Source organism: Lactuca virosa, chromosome 2 (assembly GCF_052849685.1).
Source record: "Lactuca virosa cultivar CGN04683 chromosome 2, Lactuca_virosa_CGN04683_v6, whole genome shotgun sequence".
Classification (NCBI taxonomy): Eukaryota; Viridiplantae; Streptophyta; class Magnoliopsida; order Asterales; family Asteraceae; genus Lactuca; species Lactuca virosa.
Window position 1 is genome coordinate 259,995,863 of NC_136427.1, and position 16,817 is coordinate 260,012,679.

The window sequence follows — 16,817 nt, forward strand, 5'->3', positions numbered from 1 at the left end:
TTAAATATAATAATTATATTATTGTGGGTTGAAAACCCTATACGCTCACCAGGCTCCCAAGCCTGACCCACTCAGTTTTCTTTGCATTACAGGTAAAGGCACAAGAGTATAAGTTGGTTGACTTGACGAGAGATTCTGGATTATAGACCAGTAGTTGTAAATAACTGCTGTAATGTTAAATTGTACTGTTTATGCTTTTTGGTCTGTATCGGAACATGACATCCCGAGGTTTTATTATTTAATGAAAAGTACATTCTCTTTGAGAAATGTTTTGATAAATGGTTATCATATTTTGTTTTTGGGACAAATTCCGCAACTGTTTTCTTTAAAAGATTACTCTGATTTAAAAAAAACAAAGCATAAACAAACCGGTCTTTTCTGGCCGAGAAATTTGGGATGTCACAGTTGGTATCAGAGCATTAGTTTAAGCGAACTAGGAATTTGTAGGAGATTTCTAGACTTAAACTTAGAATGCTAAGTAATGATCGTGAGGAGTGTGTCTAAAATATTTTAGGTAGTACACCTAAATTGACACGAGCACTAGTTTATTTTAGGAAAGATGCCTAAAATGCCTTTTTGTGCTAAATGCTATATGCTATTATTTGTTCGGATCTATGGTCTGTTGCTGACCGGATCTGGAAATTTATGTGCTCAGGTTTCTAAACGTCTAATTACGATATTAGAATTGGCATGTAATTTTTCGAAGTAATGAGGAGGAATATGCGCCTAAACCTTCCTCTATCTATATTCTCGTCTCGATACATCGAACGACCGCTTTGGTGTGCAGAACATTATGGTGAAGACTCGTAGAGAATTGAGTAAATGGAGGAAATGAAAGGCTTATGATAGTGAATGACACCTATCAGAAGATATCGTAAGAGTGGTATCTTGCCTTTAGAATATGTCTGATAAAATGACGGAACGTTAGAGGAGTACGGTACGTCTGAAGTACACCTTCGATTGGCAGGATGGTGGAACGATTGGTGTAATTCTTGAAGTTGTCCCATCGTCTGGAATTTCCATCACCAACCGAGTTGAAGTAGAATTGATGATTGAAGATACGCATGGAAGAAGTCCTAGTAGAGTCTACGAAAATTTTATGATTAATTGGACACATTCGTATGTGTTAAATTGTTTTGTGATTTTAGGACTTGGGGACTGCGAGACAATACTTGGGACGAGTATGAGTAGGTGTGAATAGTAGTAGAGATCTATACTACTGGAAGCACATGACTCACGCTTGGATCAGGGAAAGTCACAAGGTTACCAAGAAGCTTGTAATTGAGTTCGTTTTTATTCAAGTATGTCGTTACCATTGTTTCGGTAGTGACTAAGAAGATGATTGATATTCTGACCCTAGTGGTCATATCAAATTGAGTCCGACTATGATGACTTTGTTACGTGGTTCATAGAACCAAGTTCGAGGTAGCATCTGACTCAAGTCAGAAGATTGAAATCAATGCGATCGATAGCATCACGCTCGTTGTTAAGGAAGCTTGTAGCTAGAAATGCTACATGTAAAAATGTGATTATATCACATTAGAATATGAAGGAAGGCATATTCCATTCTGGAATTTGACTCTAAAAGACTTGAGTCTAAGCGTTGCATCATACGATGAGAGGTCATTAGAACACGACCCATCGGTCTGTTACAATAGATAAAGGAAAGTACTTATCCTAAGAAGAATAAGGAGTCCTCAATAAGGATTTATTTTGTAACTCGACGGTTACGATTGAAAGTACAACATAGTACGAAGAGCAGATGCAGGATTGAGCACTACCTGTTATTGAGAAGTCCAAGAGTTAGATACTCTTTCGAGGAAACATAGAACTTACAGTTATTACCTAGGATGAAGAGATAACGTATGGAATCATTATACAAGTCCTATTTCGTTGATGATTCCGGGACGTAATCATCCTAAGGGGAGATAATTGTAACGCTCGTAGATCCGGGCTAGTCAATTTAGAGACGATAAGCATCAAAAATGACTTTTTGATGGAAGATTATTTAGAAGGAGTAATCTTAACTAAGTTGTAGTATATGTTACAAGGATTCCGTACATATAAAGAACGCCGAAATCCGAGTTATAACGAAGAAGTTATGACCTGTCGAAGTTTTGCGACAGAACCGGCACGACACAGCGCGACGTAAATAGTGAATTTACGTTAGAGCGATATTTGGCCTTAGCGATCTAAATGAAAGTCGTATAATAAGTTAAATCGAGAGCGTGCATAAAAAGAACGTCTAAATCTGACTTCGTATGAGGAAGTTATGATTTTTCGAAATTTCGGCTTAGCAGTGTACAGCCCGAAGTTCGAATATGAGATCGAGCGATATTTAGCCGAAACAATCTAAACGAGAATTGAAGATCTCATCGTTAGTAGTCCAACGGTAAAAAGACAGACGAAAACGGAGTTCAGATGAAGGAGTTATGAATTTCGAACGGAGTTTTCCTGTCCCGGCCTACTAAAAATAATATATTAATAATATATTAAAATTAAAGTCAAAATTAGCCAACAAAGTCTAAACAAGAGTTGTAGAGCATAATCTCACCTACGCGTGGATATAAAGAACGTCGAAAACGGAGTTCGTATGCGAAAGTTATGAATTTATGAAGTTCGGGGCGCGAAACCCCAAAACTGTCAGAGTTCACGACGTGAATACAGTGTTCACGACGTGAACTCAGTATTTATGACTTCTGGAGCCTGATAGACGCAAGTGGCGATGACGCACCTGATGACTATTGAATTCACGACGTGAGAACTTAAAATTCACGACGTGAGAGCTGAAAAATGACCCTATAAATAGAAATCGAGGGTCAGCCGATTTTGGTTGCTCTATCTCTTCTCTCCCACTCCCGATACCCTCTCTAAGCCTTATTTTAACCCCCCGAAGCTCCGGTATCATCCCGAGACACGAAGCAAGTCCCGAAGCCCGAAGATCCCGAGAATAAAAGACTTTCCGAGCCGAAGCTCCGCCTGCGAGAAGCCCGGTGTGTGAAGATCTTCTAGTTTCACCGAAGAGCTACTACTCTTAGAGCCGTAGTGCTGTCCGAGAATCGTCTAATCAGGTGAGTGTATAGTCCCTTTCATAAACACGATTTTAATACAAGTATTGTTTGAATGTATTAAGTATATGTTTGGTGTGAGTGTGTAATTACTTTCTTCTAACACATAGATATGAAGTATTTGCTATGAAATACGTGCTATGTGTTTATACATTGTTTGTTTACTTGAGATGGATGCTGAATGAATGTTTTATACGAGTTTTTAAATAATTTTAAACTGTATATGTAATTTATATCTACAAATATGTTGGGTAGAACATGGGTAGATGAAATAGTTGGTGTGTGATGAAATAATGTGATGAGAGATAGGTGAGGATATAATGGTGATGATAATTAGGTGATGATATATAGGTGATGAATTACGAGTCCAGGCGATGTTGTGGCTGCGTATTCATGCGATGATAGTCTAACCCTTATTATGAATTACGAGTCCAGGCGATGTTGTGGCTACGTATTCATGCGATGATAGTCTAACCCTTATTATGAATTACGAGTCCAGGCGATGTTGTGGTTGCGTATTCATGCGATGATAGTCTAACTCTTATTATGAATTACGAGTCCAGGCGATGCTGTGGCTACGTATTCATGCGATGATACCCTAACCCTTACTAGACACATATTGAGGGAGTGATCCCCGAATTAGTATTGTCTATGCGATGTAGGCTATGATCCTTAGGAAAAGTTCTTAGGAACAAACATATAAGGAAATAAGAAGTAAGGAGATGAGAGGTAAACATGATATAGGAGATGACCCTTAGGATAATATCTTTAGGGAAGATTAAACGAAGATAATGGGGATGGGTAATTGGGTTGATTGTTTGATGATTAAATATAATAATTATATTATTGTGGGTTGAAAATCCTATACGCTCACCAGGCTCCCAAGCCTGACCCACTCAGTTTTCTTTGCATTACAGGTAAAGGCACAAGAGTATAAGTTGGTTGACTTGACGAGAGATTCTGGATTATAGACCAGTAGTTGTAAATAACTGCTGTAATGTTAAATTGTACTGTTTATGCTTTTTGGTCTGTATCGGAACATGACATCCCGATGTTTTATTATTTAATGAAAAGTACATTCTCTTTGAGAAATGTTTTGATAAATGGTTATCATATTTTGTTTTTGGGACAAATTCCGCAACTGTTTTCTTTAAAAGATTACTCTGATTTAAAAAAAAACAAAGCATAAACAAACCGGTCTTTTCTGGCCGAGAAATTTGGGATGTCACAAACGGTGACTCTTCTACTCTTCATTCTTTCTTCAAATTAATCTCATCGATTTACTAACTGGGTATTCTGGATTCGAACTATTGTTCATGAAACCTATGATTTAATCTATTAATAATCATTTATGATGGAAGATGATTGAAACAAGCTACTTAGCCAATGTTAATTTGCATCTTGTTCTTCGATTATTTACTAATTTATCATTGTTTCTAGAATATGAATATAAAATCTGTAGATTAGGATGATGTTTCAGTTGATGTCTCCATTGTATCTGAATCGTTTGCTTCTGCTGCTAATGACGTTGAAAAAAATATCCGATTTCATGTAATTTACATTAAGAAATCAACAAGTTGGGGAAAACTAGAAATCGAAGCCCTAAAAGATAGAATTTACTCCAGTTATATCTAATTTTGGATCTTGCTTGATTGCAGTTTGCAGGGAGGATCTGTGTTAATGTCTTGGTTCATTTGGAAGCACTGGAAGATCCGAATTGAGAATATGATAGATGATTTTTTATTAAATCTGAATTGCATACCATCTTAATTGAAATCTGAATTGTATTCTAGTTCTTTGTTATTGCTCATTCATCAGAGTGTTCAAAGTCAAAGTTGATTAATCCCTTGAAATAAAGAAATCAACCAATTTGTTGTGATCAGAGTTTCATGTTATATTTATTAAATTTTTAATAATTTTTTAATTTATAATGTTATATTTATTAATGTTATATCTAATGTTATATTATTAGGATTAATGTTATATTTATTAATTTTTTAAAAATTAATGGTCCCCAATTAATCCTTTGACCCCAGTCCACCGTCGAGCCTACGTCGAGCGTTTTCTACAACCTTGATATATATATATATATATATATATATATATATATATATATATATATATATATATATATATATATATATATATATATATATATATATATATATGTTTAGGTTCTATGGAAAACAAAAAACCCTAAAAAAAACTCTAAAAATCATAAAAATGCATAAAAAAAATACTTAGAGATCACAAAACTTTTTTTTGAAATTTTTTTATAAAAAATCGCAGCTTTTTCTTAAAATTTGTTGAAAAAAAATAAAAAATCAATTTTTTTTTGTAAATTTTTTTAGCGAATTTGTATAGAAAGCTGCGATTTTTTAAAAAAAAATTCAAAAAAAAGTTATGTGATCTCTAAGTATTTTTTTATGCATTTTTATGATTTTTAGGGTTTTTTTGTTTTCCAAATAACCCTTCCCTATATATATATATATATATATATATATATATATATATATATATATATATATATATATATATATATATATATATATATATATATATATATATATATGGTCTGGTTCTGGTAAGAACTCGAAAACCGGTGAGGACTGTGAGGACTAACCGTGACAAATCAAGTTCATTAATGTTATTTAGGTCCAATAACAAAAATAAATGGAATGCTGGACGGGCTATTTTAAATGAGAAAAACATAAGGCCTGATATTATTCCGACGACGTCACGTAAACCACTGTCTTCTCCGATCATCACGGCAATACGAAGAACACCGACAAAATCCAAATTCTTTCTACTAAAATCTTAAATATTCGATTCAATTCATACAAAATTCAGGTTAGATTCTGATCAAAAACTTATATTTTACTATTAATCATAAATTTATGATTCGAAAAACATAAAAGTTTCTTCGATATCAATAAACTTATAAGAAAACTGATGCAAATTGAATTTTGCTTCGATTATCAATAAAATTAATAAAATTATACAATTTTGATTCAAATAACGCAAAATTTGGTTTGATTCGAACTAAAAAAGGATTCTTTATTGTCGATTGTCATGCTTTGTATCAAATCACGATAAATCAGTTACAATTTTAATGAAATCATTTACCAAATTGATAGGTTTAACTCTAACTTATGTTAAAAACTTCGATTTAAATCTATGTTCATCGTTATTCAAACACATTACGATTAAAAAACATGATATATAACAAAATTTGTTCGTATACGTCTTTGTTTTAAGATTAGATTAAAAATCAAATTTTTATTCATAAAAAACAATAAATCATCAAAATTGTTGTATGAAAAACATTTGTTTTCAATTTTTTATCGATATGTTGATTAGCATCGAAATTGACTAATACTAGACGCTAATCAAAAATCAATAATGTGATGTATTATAAACATGTTATTATCAGGTTTAATGTTAATATATAGGTCAAAAACATGTTATAATTGTTGATTTTATGGATCAACATTCAGTGAATATAGAATCCACAATGCATATTGATGATGCAGAAAGTGCAAACAAGAAAACAACATATTCAGAAAGTAATGATCAAGGTAATTTAGAAAGTAATGATCAAGGATTATCTGCAAGTCTTCAGCAATGCAAGGTGAGTCTCCTCACTATTTGTATGGGTCTAAGGCCACAATGCCGGCCCATTTAGTTTATGTATGGTAGGAAGACCCAGGGGTTAACCTCATGCCCTATGCATGAAAGACCAGGAAGCGGCTTGTAACATCCGGATTCCCAGGTATCTTAAATTATGTATTTTATTGAGTTTTGGAGAGAGACTCGGCGAGTAGGCGCTCAGACTCGCCGAGTAGAGTCGCGAATCTTCATCCGGGTTAATGACTGGACTCGGCGAATCCATACGTGGACTCGGCGAGTCCACGCTGTTTAATGAAACCCTAATTTCTCGGGTTTGGGGACTATTTAAAGGCCCTTATGGCCGCCATTTGAGGTCACCAGTCATAGAGAGAAACCCTAGAGTGCTTGAGCGTTTTGGGAGAGGAAGGAAGCCATTTTTTTTACCTTGGGAGTGTTGTTTAGCAAGAAGAAGGAGGTACTAGCCAAGAGGAAGCATAGGAGATTGCTATTCTGTGGATTTGGAGCTAAGATCTTCACATTTGAGGTAGTAATTCGACTCCCCTTCTGTTCTTATGATGATCATATGGATTTAGGGTTTCTTAGACCCTTTGTTGCTTAGATTTGAAGCCCAAATAGTCCCTTATGATGAGGAGGCTTTGGATCTGGATCCATAGAGGTCCAGAGAGCCTTATTCATTAAGCATTTTGAATAACAATGGAGGCTATGACCTTGAGTTATGGTATTTGGGGCTAAATCATCATATATGATCAAATAGATGTTGTATGTGCATCAAGATGGAAACTTTACGTGGTTATTGGGTTTGGGAATGATAGATCTATTGGTTAGAGGACTAGATCTGACCTCAGGAAGTTGTTTGAGGATGTGCATGGAATGAACTCGCCGAGTCCATGAACGGACTCGACGAGTAGAGTCGGGTAGCCCCGCGACTCGCAATCTGTGACGACTCGTGGAGCATAGGATTGACTCAGTGAGTCGGAGGGAATTAGAGGACTGGAGTTCAAGGCGGAACTCGCCGAGTCCATGAACAGACTCGGCGAGTTGAGTCGGGGTGGCCCCGCGATTCATGCCAGGTGTCACCCGTCGAGTAAGGGGAAAGACTCGACGTGTCATGCGAGATCAGAAAGATAGTGGGCACGTGTAGACTCGCCGAGTCGCCCAAGTGCACTCGGCGAGTCGGGTCAAAGTTTGACCGTTGACCTTTATTGACTTTTAGGGTTTGGTCAACTTTAGGGTCTTTGAGCCATGAGAGGGGTAAAATGGTCTTTTACCCTTCTGAGAGTACTAAGAGGAGGAATAGTCTAGCCTTGAGAGATGTATTGATTCAGAGTGTTTATTTCATATGATTAGGCGGAGGCTAGACCCGACTTTACAGAGTTCGAGCTTTACCGAGTTAACCGAGGTGAGTCTTCTCACTATACTTTACCTAGAGTGGTAATTAGAGCTATGAGACAGAGTATTGTGTATGCTTTTGCATGATGTGATTTCTATGTGTTATATGCTATGTATGTTACAGAGTTTTCAGAGTTAGGACCGGAAGGTCCACAGAGTTAGGGTCAGAGGACCCATAGAGTTAGGGCCAGAGGGCCCACAGAGTTATGGGACTGGGGGGTCCCACAGAGACACTTTGACCAGAGTGTCAAACAGAGTTATAGCCTCGAGTGGCTAATATGTGTTATGTGTGGTATTTTGGGGAACTCACTAGGCATTTATGCTTACAGTGTTGTGTTATGTGTCTCAGGTACCAGCGAGGATCGCGGGAAGGTGCCGGCTTGATCAGTACACACGCGGGGAGATTTTATTATGATCTTGGGAGATGATGTTATGTGATACAATGGTGTTTTTATAACGATTATGAATGAAAACGTGTTTTATAAAATGTGAAAAATTGTTTTGAAAATTGGGTGTTACAAGTTGGTATCAGAGCCTTGGTTTGAGGGATTCAGATTCATCTTCGGGCGTATCTGAACTCAAACTGAGGATTTGAGAGAAATTTTGATGACTAAAAACTTTTTAAAAGAGTAAAAAGAGTTTTGAGACAAACAGAGCAGAGCCGTGTGTACGATCAGCCAGCGCCCGAACGGTGATTTCCCAAAATACCCTTGTAATTAGTGTTATGAGATATAATATGTTATGATATATGATGAGTTATGCTATGCATGCTAGAGTAGACTAGGTATTCTTATTAGGACTAGAGTGGCCTGATATGTGATGCCTTAGTCTAGGAGTTTTGCTGCTAGGGATACTTGAGAGTGTTTAGATAGCAGCGAGGAGTTTATGAGAGAGCTGCTAGTGAGTAGCATATGGTTAAAGAGAGTAGAGTACTTGGGACTTGGGATCCAAGGAGGAGGACTTAGAGTGGATGCTGATGCGGTGTGGACGGTAGTATAGGGCCCGTACTACTGAAGACACCGGAGCAGTGCGCACCCTAAGTAAGAATCCATTGGGTACTAAGGAGCAAGTAGGGTGGAGTTATCGAGTGCGAGTATACTCGAGCGAGTCCCTGATATTTATTATGTTGCATTTCAGAGACATCATGGTTGGGATACGCCACGCACCAGAGAGCAGCGGTACTAGTGATGAGGAGATCCGTAGGATCATTCATGAGGAGGTGGCTGCGGCCATCAGGGCAGAGATACCAGAGATGTTCGGGTCTATCAAGACCACACTGATAGAGACATTTGACGAGAGATACGCTGCTCTTTCTGAGGCTGCGGTTGTTGCGGCCACTGCAGCTATAGCTGCGACTAGGCCGCAGGGTGGTGATGCGTTGCTGTTTCGTGAGTTCAGCAACACAAAACCACCGGAGTTTGATGGGACCCAGGACCCGATTGCAGCGATGAGGTGGATATCAGACATTGAGGGGTGTTTCTTTACTTGCTCATCTCCAGAGCATTTGAGAGTCCGGTTCGCGTTGAACCAGCTTCGCTTGGGAGCGAAGGACTGGTGGAAGTTTGTGACGGCGTACTATTCGCCTACTGAGCTTGTTGCAGTGACCTGGGAGAGGTTCACTGCTATGTTCCGAGAAGAGTACGTTCCCCAGGTGGAGAGGGAGCGTTTGGCCCAGGAGTTTTTGACCCTCAAGCAGGGTACAGAGTCTGTTACAGTGATCACCAGGATGTCCTCCGAGCAGGCACGTATGAGCCGATATCTGAGCATTTTGAGGAGGGATATACGAGAGTTCGTGGCGAACTCGACGTACCGGACATTTGCCGAGCTTCAGGCAAATGCCCGGAAGAGGGAGATAGAGCTGGAGACTCAGGCTAGGGAGGAGGCGGAGTCTCAGGGGAGGGATCGGTGACCGGCACAGTCTCAGCCGGCAGCCAAGCGGGCAAAGCCTGCCGATTCGAGATCAGGGAGCCAGAGGGGCCGCACTTGTGGCAAGTGTGGCAAGAGTCATGATGGAGTGTGCAGAGCAGGGTCTTGCTACAAATATGGCAAGGAGGGGCATATGGCCAAGGATTGCCCCAAGGGGTTTGCAGTCTGTTTTCACTGCAACCAGACCGGACACCGGAAGGCCGAATGTCCACAGTTACGAGGGTCAGCTCAGGGAGCTTCTCAGGGATCTGCTCCTGCTGCTGTTCGAGCTACAGAGAGTCGGCCGGCGAAGGCTGAGGCGCCGAAGGCTCGCGGGAGAGCCTTCCAGTTGACAACGGAGGAGGTCCGCGCAGCACCCGATGTGGTAGCTGGTACATTTCTTGTGTGTTCTGTACCTACCTTGGTGTTATTTGACTCGGGTGCGAGTCGGTCTTTTGTGTCACTAGCGTTTAGTCAGCACATCAGTACCCAGCGTGAGGCGTTGAGTCGACCTCTACGAGTTTCCATAGCTGATGAGCGAGCGGTGTATGCTACTGATGTGATTCGAGGATGTGTACTCGAGATCTTCGGTGTCGAGTTTCCGATAGATCTGGTCCCGATTGCTATGGGGGACGTATGTGTCATAGTGGGCATGGATTGGTTGAGCCGTTTCGGAGCTGTGATTGACTGTGAGCGACAGTTGATGACGATACGAGACCCCAGTGGGGGAGTACTTACGGTGTACAGCGAGGGTTCCCGTTCTGGGTCAGCATTTTGTTCGGCCGCTAGAGCGAGGCAGAGTTTACAGCAGGGTTGTAGTGGGTTTGTGGCTTATGTGGTGGATACGAGAGTAGATGCAGAGAGACCGAGGTCGATCGATGAGGTCCCGATAGTGCGCGAGTTCCCAGATGTTTTCCCCGAGGAGTTGTCGGGTGTGCCTCCCGAGAGGCAGGTAGAGTTCCGTATTGATTTGGTTCCGGGGGCAGCGCCTATCGCCTTGCGCCACCAGAGATGCAGGAGTTATCCTCGCAGCTTCAGGAGCTGCTGGGGAAGGGGTTTATACGACCGAGTAGCTCGCCGTGGGGAGCGCCGATCCTTTTTGTCAAGAAAAAGGATGGTTCACACCGGATGTGCATTGATTACCGGGAGCTGAACAAACTGACGGTCAAGAACCGTTACCCCTTACCGAGGATCGACGATTTATTCGATCAGTTGCATGGAGCGTCTTGGTTTTCCAAGATCGACTTGAGGTCTGGATATCATCAGATGAGAGTACGAGATGAGGATATCCAGAAGACAGCGTTCAGGACTCGTTACGGGCATTACGAGTTCGTGGTGATGCCTTTCGGGCTCACCAATGCACCGGCGGCGTTCATGGATCTCATGAACATAGTATGCAGACCGATGTTGGACCGTTCGGTGATCGTGTTCATCGATGATATACTGGTGTATTCGAGATCCAGAGAGCAGCATGAGGAGCATTTGAGAGAGTTACTTGGAGTTTTGAGATCGGAGAGGCTTTATGCCAAATTCTCCAAGTGTGATTTCTGGTTACGAAAGGTCCAGTTCCTAGGGCACCTCGTTAACCAGAATGGGATATTGGTCGACCCGGCCAAGATTGAGGCGGTTATGAGTTAGGAGGTGCCGAGATCCCCCACCGAGATCAGGAGTTTCTTAGGGTTGGCTGGCTATTATCGGAGATTTATCAGGGATTTCTCCAAGATCGACGTGTCACTCACCAGGTTGACCCGAAAGGGTGTTGTTTTTTCATGGGGACCAGAGCAGCAGGCCTCCTTCGAGACACTTCACCAGAGACTGTGCGAAGCCCCAGTGTTAGCCCTTCCGGAGGGGATGGAGGACTTTGTGGTGTATTGTGACGCATCGATATCGGGGTTGGGAGCGGTGTTGATGCAGAGAGGGCATGTGATAGCATATGCATCGAGGCAGCTGAAGCCTCACGAGACGAGGTATCCCACCCACGATCTGGAGTTGGGGGTTGTAGTGTTCGCCCTCAAGATCTAGCGTCACTATCTGTATGGGGTTTGGTGTACCATATACACGGACCACAAGAGCTTGAAGTACTTGATGGATCAACCCAACCTGAATATGCGCCAGAGGAGATGGTTGGACATGGTAAAGGATTACGATTGTGAGATCCTGTACCACCCGGGCAAGGCTAACGTTGTAGCCGATGCTCTGAGTCGTAGGGCGGAGAACGCCCCGATACGGGACGTTTGTATGAGATTGACAGTGATGACTCCGGTGTTGGACACCATCCGAGGGGCCCAAGCTGAGACCGTGAGACCGGAGAACCGCAAGAGAGAGCGGGTTATCGGATATGTATCGGAGTTTGTTACCGATAGCAGAGGGCTTATGACCTTCCAGGGTCGGATCTGGGTGCCATTTGTGGGCGGGGCACGTACCATATTGATGGAGGAGGCACACCGATCGAGGTTTTCGATCCATCCCGGGGCCACTAAGATGTATTTGGACCTGAGAAGAGATTATTGGTGGCCCTGTATGAAGAGGGATGTAGCATGGGTTGTTGAGAGGTGCTTGACCTGTTGCAGGGTTAAGGCCGAGCACCAGAGGCCGCATGGTAAGTTGCAGCCGTTGGAGGTTCCCGAGTGGAAGTGGGAACAGATTACCATGGATTTTATCACCAAATTGCCAAGGACTACGAGGGGCGTCGATGCAATTTGGGTGATTGTGGACAGGTTGACGAAGAGCGCTCACTTCCTTGCTATCAGTGAGAGCTCCTCCGCTGAGAGGTTGGCAGAGTTGTACGTGAGGGAGGTGGTATCACGGCATGGAGTGCCGATCTCGATCGTCTCAGATCGAGATGTGCGTTTCACTTCCAGATTCTAGAAGAAGTTTCATGAGGAGTTGGGTACGAGGCTACATTTTAGTACCGCATACCACCCCCAGACAGATGGGCAGAGTGAGCGGACGATTCAGACGCTCGAGGACATGCTTCGGGCATGTGTGCTGGATTTTGGAGGGAGTTGGGACACATACTTTCCCTTGGCTGAGTTTTCCTATAACAACAGCCATCATTCGAGCATCGGTATGCCACCCTTTGAGCTGTTGTATGGGAGGAGGTGTCGGACTCCTATTTGCTGGGGTGAGGTCGGGCAGCGTGTGATGGGTAGTACAGAGATAGTACTTCAGACGACTGAGCAGATTCAGCAGGTCAGACAGAGGTTGTTGACCGCTCAGAGCCGCCAGAAGAGTTATGCGGACAGACGTCGCTCGGGGCTTGAGTTCCAGGTTGGTGATTTAGTACTCCTGAAGGCATCTCCTTGGAAGGGGGTGATCCGATTCAAGAAGAGGGGTAAGTTGGGACCTCGGTATATTGGTCCTTTCAGGGTGACTGCCAGGGTGGGCAGGGTAGCGTATCGTTTGGAGCTACCTACGGAGTTGAGCCAGATTCACGATACCTTCCACGTGTCTCAGTTGAGGAAGTGTATCGCTGATGAGTCGGCAGTGGTTCCGTTAGAGGACATTCAGGTGAATGCGAGCCTAAATTATGTTGAGAGACCGGTTGCGATTGTGGATCGAAGGATCAAGACTTTGAGAAACAAGGAGGTGCCATTGGTTCAAGTCCAGTGGCAACATCGGAAGGGTTCTGAAATGACCTGGGAGCCGGAGTTAGAGATGCGCGAGCAGTATCCAGAGTTATTTGTGGAGTGAGACTTCGAGGGCGAAGTCTGATTCTAGTGGGGGAGAATTGTAACATCCGGATTCCCAGGTATCTTAAATTATGTATTTTATTGAGTTTTGGAGAGAGACTCGGCGAGTAGGCGCTCAGACTCGCCGAGTAGAGTCGCGAATCTCCATCCGGGTTAATGACTGGACTCGGCGAGTCCATACGTGGACTCGGCGAGTCCACGCTGTTTAATGAAACCCTAATTTCTCGGGTTTGGGGACTATTTAAAGGCCCTTATGGCTGCCATTTGAGGTCACCAGTCATAGAGAGAAACCCTAGAGTGCTTGAGCGTTTTGGGAGAGGAAGGAAGCCATTTTTTTGACCTTGGGAGTGTTGTTTAGCAAGAAGAAGGAGGTACTAGCCAAGAGGAAGCATAGGAGATTGCTATTCTGTGGATTTGGAGCTAAGATCTTCACATTTGAGGTAGTAATTCGACTCCCCTTCTGTTCTTATGATGATCATATGGATTTAGGGTTTCTTAGACCCTTTGTTGCTTAGATTTGAAGCCCAAATAGTCCCTTATGATGAGGAGGCTTTGGATCTGGATCCATAGAGGTCCAGAGAGCCTTATTCATTAAGCTTTTTGAATAACAATGGAGGCTATGACCTTGAGTTATGGTATTTGGGGCTAAATCATCATATATGATCAAATAGATGTTGTATGTGCATCAAGATGGAAACTTTACGTGGTTATTGGGTTTGGGAATGATAGATCTATTGGTTAGAGGACTAGATCTGACCTCAGGAAGTTGTTTGAGGATGTGCATGGAATGAACTCGCCGAGTCCATGAACGGACTCGACGAGTAGAGTCGGGTAGCCCCGCGACTCGCAATCTGTGACGACTCGTGGAGCATAGGGTTGACTCAGTGAGTCGGAGGGAATTAGAGGACTGGAGTTCAAGGCGGAACTCGTCGAGTCCATGAACAGACTCGGCGAGTTGAGTCGGGGTGGCCCCGCGATTCATGCCAGGTGTCACCCGTCGAGTAAGGGGAAAGACTCGACGTGTCATGCGAGATCAGAAAGATAGTGGGCACGTGTAGACTCGCCGAGTCGCCCAAGTGCACTCGGCGAGTCGGGTCAAAGTTTGACCGTTGACCTTTATTGACTTTTAGGGTTTGGTCAACTTTAGGGTCTTTGAGCCATGAGAGGGGTAAAATGGTCTTTTACCCTTCTGAGAGTACTAAGAGGAGGAATAGTCTAGCCTTGAGAGATGTATTGATTCAGAGTGTTTATTTCATATGATTAGGCGGAGGCTAGACCCGACTTTACAGAGTTCGAGCTTTACCGAGTTAACCGAGGTGAGTCTTCTCACTATACTTTACCTAGAGTGGTAATTAGAGCTATGAGACAGAGTATTGTGTATGCTTTTGCATGATGTGATTTCTATGTGTTATATGCTATGTATGTTACAGAGTTTTCAGAGTTAGGACCGGAAGGTCCACAGAGTTAGGGTCAGAGGACCCATAGAGTTAGGGCCAGAGGGCCCACAGAGTTATGGGACTGGGGGGTCCCACAGAGACACTTTGACCAGAGTGTCAAACAGAGTTATAGCCTCGAGTGGCTAATATGTGTTATGTGTGGTATTTTGGGGAACTCACTAGGTATTTATACTTACAGTGTTGTGTTATGTGTCTCAGGTACCAGCGAGGATCGCGGGAAGGCGTCGGCTTGATCAGTACACACGCGGGGAGATTTTATTATGATCTTGGGAGATGATGTTATGTGATACAATGGTGTTTTTATAACGATTATGAATGAAAACGTGTTTTATAAAATGTGAAAAATTGTTTTGAAAATTGGGTGTTACACGGCTCATGGGACACAATATGCTATTATGTATGGTAGGAAGACCCAGGGGTTAGCCCTAGGTAGTATGTATGAAAGACCAGGAGGTGGCTCCTGGCACACTGTATGCACATTAGCTAAGTAGAGTAGTATGTATGCTAGTTTTCTTTGTGATACGTGCATGGAAGACCAGGAGGCGGCTCTTGGCACTTGTCTGTAAGACCCAGGGGGTCCCCCCCCCCCCAGCTTGGCAAGAAAGACCACGTGGCGGCCTGTGGCATAACGGCAAGACTATGTGCGGCACATAACATCTTATTTGATATATGATTGATACATATGGCTCACAGTTATGTATGGCTCAGTTGATATGTATGGTATGTGGTATATGGGGAACTCACTAAGCTTCGTGCTTATGCTTTACAGTTTTGGTTTCAGGTACCTCCAGTTTTAAGATAAGGAGCTCTGGACGATCGCAGCGCATCCACCCATATTTTTCCGCATTATGTGATCTTTGGGATTAGACTCTGATATTAGTTTAAATTAAAATGTTTTCAATGTTTGGAACAAGGTTGTTAAAGTGTTTTCAGTAAACCATTTTATAACTTATTAAATCAGAAATGAAATTTTTAGTCTTGGATTTTGGGATGTTACACATACACTTATATAAAGTCGTACGCACCTTCGGAATCAATTACTCATTTTGGTATCCGTTACTCATTTCATGTTTTAACATTACAATCACTACTTTCACCCAGATACATACAAACACATACACATACACACACATACATACACATATACACAATTACATACACATACACATATATACATATCTACATACATACGTATACATATATACACATGCACATATACATACACATACACATGTAGCTTCTTTTTTTGCTTATTTGTGTGTTAAAGATAGTTTTTTACGATTCAGTTTTTTTTCGCTTCATGTCATATGTGTGTAACGCCTTGTTCCTGGTATGCATTTAACTCTTTTATTTATTCATTTCAAGAGAGGAACTCGACGAGTTGGTGGCCCTAACTCGTCGAGTAGAAGCCAGTTTATGCGCGGGGTTGAGCTATCTACTCGACGAGTCAAGAGCCCTCGACTCGACGAGTAGATCAGCCAGAATGAAACCCTAATCTTGGGGTTTTGCACCCTATTTAAGCTCCTTAACCTGATGGGTTATGAGCATAACATCATTCTTATGGTGTACATGCAACCCTAATTGATTTGATCTAGGTTTTTCTAATATGAACATACAACATTGAATACTAAAGCAATAAACCCTATGAACTAGCATATAATTCAAAATTGACATAT